Source organism: Camellia sinensis, chromosome 14 (assembly GCF_055761805.1).
Source record: "Camellia sinensis isolate YWXY chromosome 14, ASM5576180v1, whole genome shotgun sequence".
In the NCBI taxonomy this organism is placed as follows: domain Eukaryota; kingdom Viridiplantae; phylum Streptophyta; class Magnoliopsida; order Ericales; family Theaceae; genus Camellia; species Camellia sinensis.
The window spans coordinates 20486303-20495941 of record NC_138974.1 but is presented as its reverse complement, the minus strand read 5'-3'; the positions used below and the strand labels follow the sequence as shown (position 1 = coordinate 20495941).

General features: G+C 33.7%; 1 pseudogene across 1 annotated transcript; it reads right to left on the bottom strand.

Moving 5' to 3' along the window:
* Positions 1-227: 227 nt before the first annotated feature.
* Positions 228-9339, bottom strand: LOC114298229 (uncharacterized; annotated as a pseudogene). The gene is made up of 13 exons (XR_014351396.1): positions 8710-9339; positions 7542-7617; positions 6925-7075; positions 6705-6775; positions 6443-6536; positions 6069-6268; positions 3689-3999; positions 2094-2192; positions 1895-2005; positions 1717-1788; positions 1586-1591; positions 897-1057; positions 228-580 (listed from the first exon to the last, which is right to left on the bottom strand). The product of XR_014351396.1 is annotated as an uncharacterized LOC114298229 (transcript).
* Positions 9340-9639: the final 300 nt, after the last annotated feature.

Here is a 9639-nt window from a genome sequence, read left to right as displayed (position 1 = left end):
TTGGTTATTTTTTCTACTAAATTATTGGTCACCAAAACATTTGCTTACATTTTTGGCTACCAACATATTTAGTCACCGAATACTATATTATTATTATTATTTTTTATTTTATTTAATTTCTGAACCACCTGTATCGATTATTAGTGCAACTTGTACCCTGTATAAACAATATAATCCATCAATACTGAATATATTATCAACCATTCAACAACGTGCACACATTTCACTTCTAACCATCCAAAAAATTTATATTCAACGTCCAATTCTAAATGTAATACAAATTCCATACGAACCAAGTATAATCCAACCCCAATAATTTAATTCCATACATAATAGAGGATTAACCAAATTTAATATCCAAAAGGAAATCTATACCACACCAAAAATTTATTCTATACCGCCCCAAAAACTAATTTGTACCACGTCCAATGCTAATTTCTATCAGGCCAAATTTTGGATATTTACCACGCCAAAAAACTAATTTGTATGAACCACTATATATACAGACGGAGATATAAAAACAATGCTCTTCTGTACTTGTCAAAAAAAGTTATATCCACATTTGTACGTCAAAAACCATCTGCAAAAATAAAAATAATAATAGTAATAATCATTAGTATTGACTATATATTGGCCAATTTAAAATTATAAAAAAAACATATAAAACTCTAAATTAAGTAATCTTTTCAAATTAATCATTAGTTTTCCATACTCGAATATATATGAAATAAAATTTTTGATGTTCAATCTGAGTACATACAACATATAAATCTAGTTGCTCTATTTGATGTTGCTAATAAATTGATGTTGCTATAAAAGTAATCCTAATAATAACTGGAATTTCAAACACTAGATTTTGACGAACTATTTGCCTCAAACTGAAGCTAATAGTTGACCTGCTAATGGATGCTACCAAGGGTGTTAGCCTCTTTATTGATTATCACTTCTTCTTGCCTCCTTTTGTAGCATTAGATTTTGATGGGGTTGCAACCAGGTAGACAAACGAAGCCATAATGAAGATCATAGAAATCAAGGATCCATACTTTGCCAACAACCTCTGCAGATAGAGTCAAGTCAGAAAAGTCGATCAGTTCTGCAGAAGTCCTAGAATTCATTCAAGAGTGCTTTTATATATGACGATAAGATGGATATAAATACATGACTAATAGTACAAAGATATCTCTTGAAAATAAATGAAAACAAAAACAACAAAACATGTTGGACAACCCAAATATATCTTTTTTGATTTTTTATATTTAACATAAACTTTGATTTTTGGCAATACTTCGTTTTTTTATTTATATTTTTTGCTCCATCTTCTTGTTCACCCAATGTTGGTCCCACTATTACTCCATTTGTAACATGTAGCTCATTAATTCACTAACCTCTAGCATATGCACTCCTAATTTGTCTTATGCAAGTGCACATAATAGTAATGAGAAAAAAACAGCTATAGTTATAAAACTATCTGTATCCTGCGGTTCAAAACTTAAAAAAAAATAAAAATAAAATAATAATAATAATAATAATAATAATAATAATAATAATATAAAAAAAAAGGGATAATAACAAGAATAGGACATACCTTAGCCTGAGAAAATTTGGTCAACGCCAACCACAATCCATGTAAAAACACAAGAATGTCACTAAGTGAACAAGGGACAATGCATCTATAAAGAAATTGATTGATAAATCTATCACTTGAGAGAGACCTACCCACTCAAACTTTTTCACCAGAGGTCTGTCTATGAGGATATCTAAAGGAAGAATTGGAGTCGAATAAGCCTCCTGAAAATGGTAACAGTGAAAAGATTTCAAATCATTCACATTAAACAGATAATACATGTGTACACATTTTTTTATATATACAAATGAAATGGCTAGAATGCCAAACCTGTAGAGCAGCCTTTGTGGGATGCGGAATGTGATAACTACTGGTGCACCATAGAACAGTGCTTGTAGTACTTCGGACTCCAATTCAAAAGCATGCGATACAAGAGCGCCACTGCAGATTATACAAGTTAGCATGATAAAAATAAAGATATTAATTCAACAAATTGGAATATGGAGTCTTTGTAGAATGTGAAACTCACACATCAAGCCTTTCCCATGACATTGAAGTGTTTCCACTGATAATGTGAAAAACATCTTTGGACCAGCTATCATCAGTTAGACTTACATCATATGCAGTCCTGAAGATACAATACAATAATGAACAGAAAATACCAAAGTGTAAGAGGGCATAATGTAATCAAGAAAAATATGAAATTACACCCAAGAAAAGTCAGCAGTTGTTATTAGGAGGAGAGAGTGAAAGAGTACCAAATATCAACAAGGATCTTATATAAGGCATTAACAACACATTCCACGAAGTGAAATGGTTGAAAAGTTAACCGTGTGATCATAGTTTGCAAATAGATCAGATTGCATTAATTTAAATCTTTATAATCAAATAGTTACTCAATAAGAGAAAATGAAACTTGGATAGGACAACTTAGTAACGATGCTCCTACCACCAAAGGCATACTGGTTGATGGTCCCAGCATATTGTTAGCACAATCAATATCTTCTATTGTGTGCCAGAGATAGTCAATTGCTAAGAATGATATTAGGAGCCAATGGTACCAAACCTTGTGTTGTGTCCCAATCAGGTGGAGTCGACTACATAAATCATTTTTTGCTATTTCGTTCTGTCAAGGGCCATATGCTCAGTTAAATATGCTTATTTAAATTTAATAAATTCATATCATTTTTACTACCACAAAAAGTAAAAACGAGTAATAAAACAAAAATTAGTCTCTCCTTTACATTAACTTTCATTACTTAGAACCCTTTGAACACAGGAATCCATTAAATACTAAGAAGTAAAATTTTCAATGTGTAGTAGGAATGAAACCAATACCCTTTCTTTGATCAAACCTTTTTTTAAATATCAAATAGTCATGACAACAAAGTAAGAAAAATGAACCCAATACGAAAAAAGAAACATGATCAACTCATAACATGCAACTAAATATATTTGGCTCCATAACTACAATTGTCAATTGAACATTTGCCTCTGATGAAAAAGCAAAAAGTATCTTTGTTCCTTAGGCAAGTATCAAATGCTAATTTTAGGTTTGCAAGCAAATGCAACTTACAGAAATGATCACTACTCTCGATGAACTCTATTACCAAGGAAAAGAATACTGAGGTTTTTATGTAATAATTTTCACATAAAAACAGAGGTTTCAAAAAGGAACTTGTGTAAAATTTGATATCCAATTTTAAAGTATTGATCAAGCTTTCCTAGGCATTTTTGTTTTCTTTTCTTTTATAAAAATAAACTATGTACAAGAATTAGAATTAGTAAAATTAGTGAATAAGAAAATAAATCACAATCAATCTCCGTAAGAAGATAAACATGGACAGTTAGTTAGAATATAAAACAGAAACAGTATACAGCTAAATTAACCAGCATCCTCCAAAAAATGAATATGCAAATTGTGCAATCAAAGAACATAATTAATCTCATATAAGATCATCACAAATTCACTCACGGTAAATAAAATGACACTATCATGAATCCAATGCAAACATGAAAACAATATCTCTTGGAAAACACAAGAGGAAGGGCTGAGTCGATCTAGAGATAATTTCATAGAGATCAAAAAAGACTAAAGAGAAAGGAAATGGTGGAATCGCATACGCAGATCCTTGGTTGTAGATGTCGATGGAAACGGAGACACATTCGACACCGGACTTAAGCCTGGTGAGAGTGGCCTTCTTATGGGCGACGATGAAAGGGGCGTTTGAGCTCGCCAGTGTCAAGAACAGAGCTGCTATCAGTACGGAGACCAGGCATTTTGCAATCTGAGTCGCCATGGTTGAATTGAATGGTATGGAATGGTTCGTGTTCAAGTTTTTTATTATCCTCAAATTTCAATCATCATCATATTAAGTACCAAAAAAAAAAAAAATGCCCCTTCATTAGCATGTCAAAAGCCACACACTACCAACCTGCAATTAGATTAGATTTCAAACAAATGAGCAAATGAAGCACTAACATACAGCAGAAGCAGCAAAATACAACAGAAGCATTAAATAAAAGTCTAAATGATAAACAAGAACAAACGCAGCCATCAAACTCACAATCCTAAGATCAAAACAGAGCAGAATACCTTAGAAGAAGAAACCCCATTGATTTGGGGTTTGGGTTGGGTATATGTGAAGGTATGCAAATGGAAGAAGAAAACCCTAGAGGCTAAAATTAGGGGAAGAAAGACTGAAAGATAGAGAGAGGGAAAAATAGAGGGAGGACATACCTGGGGCAATGCTCCAATGGTGGATTGACGGTGGTGCTCGTGTTCGATGGCGGTGATGCTCCCGTACCCGACGACGATGGAGACAAAAGAGAGAGAGAGAGAGAGAGCTGGAGGAGGGCAGAGGCGTAAGAGAGTGAGAAAGAGAGAGAGAGAAAGAGAGAGAGAGTCACAGAGTGAGAGACAGACAAACGTATGAGAGAGTTTGAGCGTGTGGAAGTGTATTTTTTAAACCTAGTTTATTTTCTTTCCCGACCAATTTTTGTAGTCGCCAATAATAAATAAAGACGTTTTTCTGACTAACGACTTCAGTAGCCAATTAATTTCCCTCCAAAATCTAAAGACCAATTTTAAATTTTTTTAATTATTATCGCCGACTAAAATTTAGTCGCTAAAAGTAAATTAATACCGACTAAATTATTTTTAGTACCTAAAGATTATACATTTAGGGACCAAAATTTTTTTAGTCGCCTATAGGGTAATTTTTTAGCGACTAAGTCATTTTTAGTTGCCTATTGCGTAACTTCTTAGCTACTAATTGTATTTTAGTCGCCTATTGGGCTATTTTTAGCGACTAACCGTTTTTTAGTCGCTAATTGGGTCATTTTTTTAGCTACTAATTATGTTTTAGTCGCCAATAAGTAATATACGGCTACTAAAAAATCTTAGTAGCTAAAATATAAAACATTGCCAACCAATTCAAATTTTAGTCTCCAAAGGGCTGACTTTTGGTGACTAAATTAATTTTAGTAACCAAATTTAGTCGCTAAAAGTGTAATTTCTTGTAGTGTATTTAAATAAATAATAAACAAGCTGAGCTTTACTTGAAGCTTCGTTCATTTGCAGCAGTATGCACACCTGCTCTCCCTCTCTCTCTCTCTCTCTCTCTCTCCCTCCGTAGTGATGCACAAGGGGCGCAGGTGGGAAACATGAGCATTTTGGTTTTAAAACACACTTCCTTGTCATATTTGGAAGCAAAAGGCTCCCCATTTCTTAAGCATCCTTTCAGAAAAACAAGTTTTCCACCCAATATTGCTTCTGGTAACAAAAGGTCCATCTATTATATATGTGTTTTGTTGTGCTTTCAGCATGATGCTGCTCAATCTTACGTGAACCTCAAGCTTATGGATCCAACTAGTTTTCACTCTACCTCATCCAAAAATTATATTATCAATCTCCCATGCCCACCCCCCAAACTCAAAATGTCGAAAAATGTAAGAAGAAAGAGCAATAAAGCACCTAACCACAAGAACTAAAATAATACTGTAAGCCTTTAAGTTCGTTAGTAATTTCTTTGCTTCCTTCCAAAAGGTAAAATGAAGTGCTCCTAGTGAAAACTTAAAATTGGAAGTCTTTTGTTTGGCAAAACAGATAAATTTGAAAACACAGTGGGGCTTTCCACTGCTCATTTTGTTTTCCCAAGAGGGCAGTCATTTTCAATTGGTCATCCCATTAACCCAATCAAAAACTATTTTTGTGATGACAACTGGAATATCATAGGTGATTTTCGGAAATTAGTTGATCTCCTATTTATTGTTTATTAAGAATTGGGTTGAAGTTGTTTTACCACATTTCTCTATTGAAGAGAGTCATATCCTTCATTTACCAATTTTAGATTTTAGAAGACAATCTTTTATTTTTCTATTCCCTGTAGAAAATGATTTACATGGGAAAAAAAGAAACATTGTAAAGATTTACTTGTCTTCCCTATTCAGTAATATAAATTGTTCAAATTACATGATAAGTTGATCACTAAAATGTTTGTACCTGTGTGTGATCTGTGGCATACTACTTCCGTCTTTTGTCCAACTCGGAGTTAACTAAAGTTTCGACTTTGTCATCTGATAATTTTTCACTCGCAGTGGTAGACAATTTTGACCATTGCTTGTATTCATCACTCAAGTTGAGGATAGCCAAAAAATATTGAGCTGGTTCTGCTTCCCCAATTAAACAGTCATTAATAGCTCCTGCATTTCAAATTTAAATCATGTATCAGAGTAGAATTGCTGAAAAATCTAAAGATCTCAACTATCTAACCAATCCCAAACGGGAGAGAATTTGTGTGGCTTAAGAGAGTAACCCTAACACATTGCTTTTCACCCTGTTTGATCATGAAAGAGAGAATTTTTTATTAACCATACCTGTTAAAGCAAGTTTCGAACGCACCTCAGCATCAAGAATCTCTGGAGGCAAAACCTCAGCTATTACATGATAAACACATACAGATAAAGGAAGCTGAAAGAAAAGAGACATGCTGAAAAACCTCAACATAACAAAGGTCTTCTCTTATGACCATTTTTTTAGAGAAGATGAAATAACAAGAGAATTTGGAATGCATTAGCTATAATTCCCAACCCAAACAATTCTAATAATATAGGCATAGATGAAAGAAAGATTACACACCTTCAAGCTGCTGATATCTTTTGTCTCCCCTGGCAGCAGACTTACTGTTGCATGTTTCAACTTTTCAGTCTCTTAAAAATAAAAATATGCCACCAAATTAATGACCATAAATACATTTTTTTTTAACGAAAAAAAGACTCTTGAAAATTAGTTCTTCTAAATCAAACTTTTTAATTAGAAAATTAATAATGGATAATAGGATTTAATAAGGTTGAAGTACCCGCAGCACTAATCCGCCCAACATATGATGCAAGGAGTTGGCCAGGGCTGACTTGCCAACATTGGGAATCCCAACTAGCAGCACTGTTATGTATGGTTAGCATGATAAGTCTTCTTCAATTCTCTAACTTGGGCTTGTAGAAGTTCAGGAACTGTAAAATGTGAACTCCAATCAAATGCTGCTAAATTTGATAAACGAAGGTTGAATTGAGAGAAGCAACTCCAGAACAATGAGCTTTTATTGCCTTCTCATAGACGAAGCTATTATAGGACTTTCGTTATGGACATGAAGTTTAGACTAGAGTCATCTATAAATAATGACCAAAAGTAATCCTTACCAAGTAAACCCCAAGTTCAAACAAAAGAAGAGAAACAAATCTTAAATAAGTTTCTACAATCCTTGTTTAGAACTGTTCAAGAGGTAATTGCATTTTTCAGTGCACCAATGTATGTGACTGCACAGTGACCCACTGCTAAGTAAGAACAAAACAGGCTCATTGCAAATGCCATCTTTAATGAACTATACTCAAATGATATATTCTACAACACAATGAAATAATTTCATTTCAACAGGTAGTCCAATGCCATGTTGTTAAATGCATTGTGAAAGGGTTATACCTCCTTGATACTCCTTATTATGAGAATTGACTCCATAAGAAATGGAGTTTTGTTGTTCAAAATATGACCTCCATACCTGTAAAAAGAGTAGGGAGTGAAGTCACAGGAGAGAACCCCAATAAACCCATTTGGGGGAAGTTTTGAATTGAGGTTTGCAATTAAAATTGTTAAACTGTTAATCACTGTACAAAGCAATAAACTGTTATTCAATTTATTTTTTTAAGAGAAGCATTAATTAATAAAATAATCTCTCATATTAAAAATGGAACATGAAGCATAAAAGATGTTGGGTTCTGATGCCAGTGACAAGTCAAGGGATCAAATATGCGATGGTTTGATTCACTTACAAAAAAAAATTCTTTCAGATATCTTGAAAGCCTCTGATGCCAGTGACAAATTAAGGGATCAAATATGCAATGGTTTCATTCCATTTTCATTCAAGTGAACCAAACACTGTCTCTAAGGGTAAAGAATGATGTGTCCTATTTTCCTTTCACTTCAAGCTAAAATGCCTGTTATTCTGGTTTATAATTTTATTTTATTTTTTAAAAATGTCAATCTCGCATCATTCTGAACAAGATTTTGGTATAAAAACTCTCTGTTTGTAGATGATTTTCCTTACTATAATTAAACTAGTTATGTATAATTATGGGCTACAGAAATCAAATTTCAGAATCTTTCTATAAACATGAATTAGTCTAGATAAGAATCTACCTCTAGGTAATGAGATAAACTTCTCAAAACTCGAGAGAGCAAGTTGTTCTGTGTTCAATTAACAAAAAAATAACTCAATTTACACAAATCTGAGTTCAAAATCACACAAAAAGGAATCAAAACATTGATCTTTTTAATGCCTAGAACTAGAGATTCATAGCTGATTCAATAATTTTGAAAACAAAATGAAGAAAAGATTGATCTTTTCAATGCCCAGAAGTAGAACAGAGGAGGACAAGAGATGGATATCTGATTTGATGATTTTGAAAACAATTTTTTGAAATGGGTATGCTTGAAATTGATGGAGATGAAGTGGGTTTTTGTTTTTTGGTGATGGGAAAGGGGTCGAAGACTGGAGGGTTGCAGAATCAGGTCGAAGACGACCAACCAAAACTGAACCAAAAGCAACGAAACACAAAGAGAAGAGAAGAGAAGAGAAGAGAAGAGATTGTACCAATTGTTGTCGTCGCTGAACCAAGTTGAAGTCTCCAAAGAGATATTGAAACCCTTCTAGATCAAAATGCCCAAAATCCTTCTTTGAACCCTCTCTCTTCTCCCTCTCTTGTTGACTTCGAACCGTCTCTTTTCTAACCGTCTCTCTTCATCATTTCTATGTTCCTTTATGATTAGAAGTCATTAGAACCCAAACAGTTCTCTCTTCTTGACTTCAAACTGTCCCTTTTCGAACCGTCTCTCTTCACCATTTCTATGTTCCTTTATGATTAGAAGTCATTAGAACCCAAATAGTTGTGTATTTTGATTTTTTTTTTTTTTTCGTCGAATATTGGGTACTGCACACGGTGTTGCGGCTGTTGAAAGAGAGAGAGAAGTGAAAGAGACTAGGGCAGGATTGGGCTAGGGATGAGAATGAATTAGGGATTTCAGATACACGACCAAGAAGATAATAGAAGCATGAGACGACGATAGATACCTTTGATTTCAGATATACAACCGAAGAGATGAGATGAGATGATCCTGATAACCTAGCAATTGATTCGACATTCATCATCAATCAAAGAGAGAGAGAGAGATTGAAACCTTGTGATGTTCTATTCTGATTAGAGGAAGGCAAAATAATTATTTTGGGAAAAAAAATTTCTAATATATATATATATTTTTGGTGATTGGTACCCCAAATTTCATTTTGGTGCTTCTTTTTTTTTTTAATCATACAATTCACAACATGCATTGTGTGTCGTAAAAAAACAATACTTTTAGTGGCAAGCGATGTGTGCGTCGTAAAAAGTGCAATACTTTTAACTGCTGGCATTGTGTATGCCGTGAAAATATTCAATATTTTCACGACTGGCGTATGTGTGTCGTGTGCAATTGATATATTAACAGTACGCCATACGCACGTCATAAAAACTTTTATTATTTACGG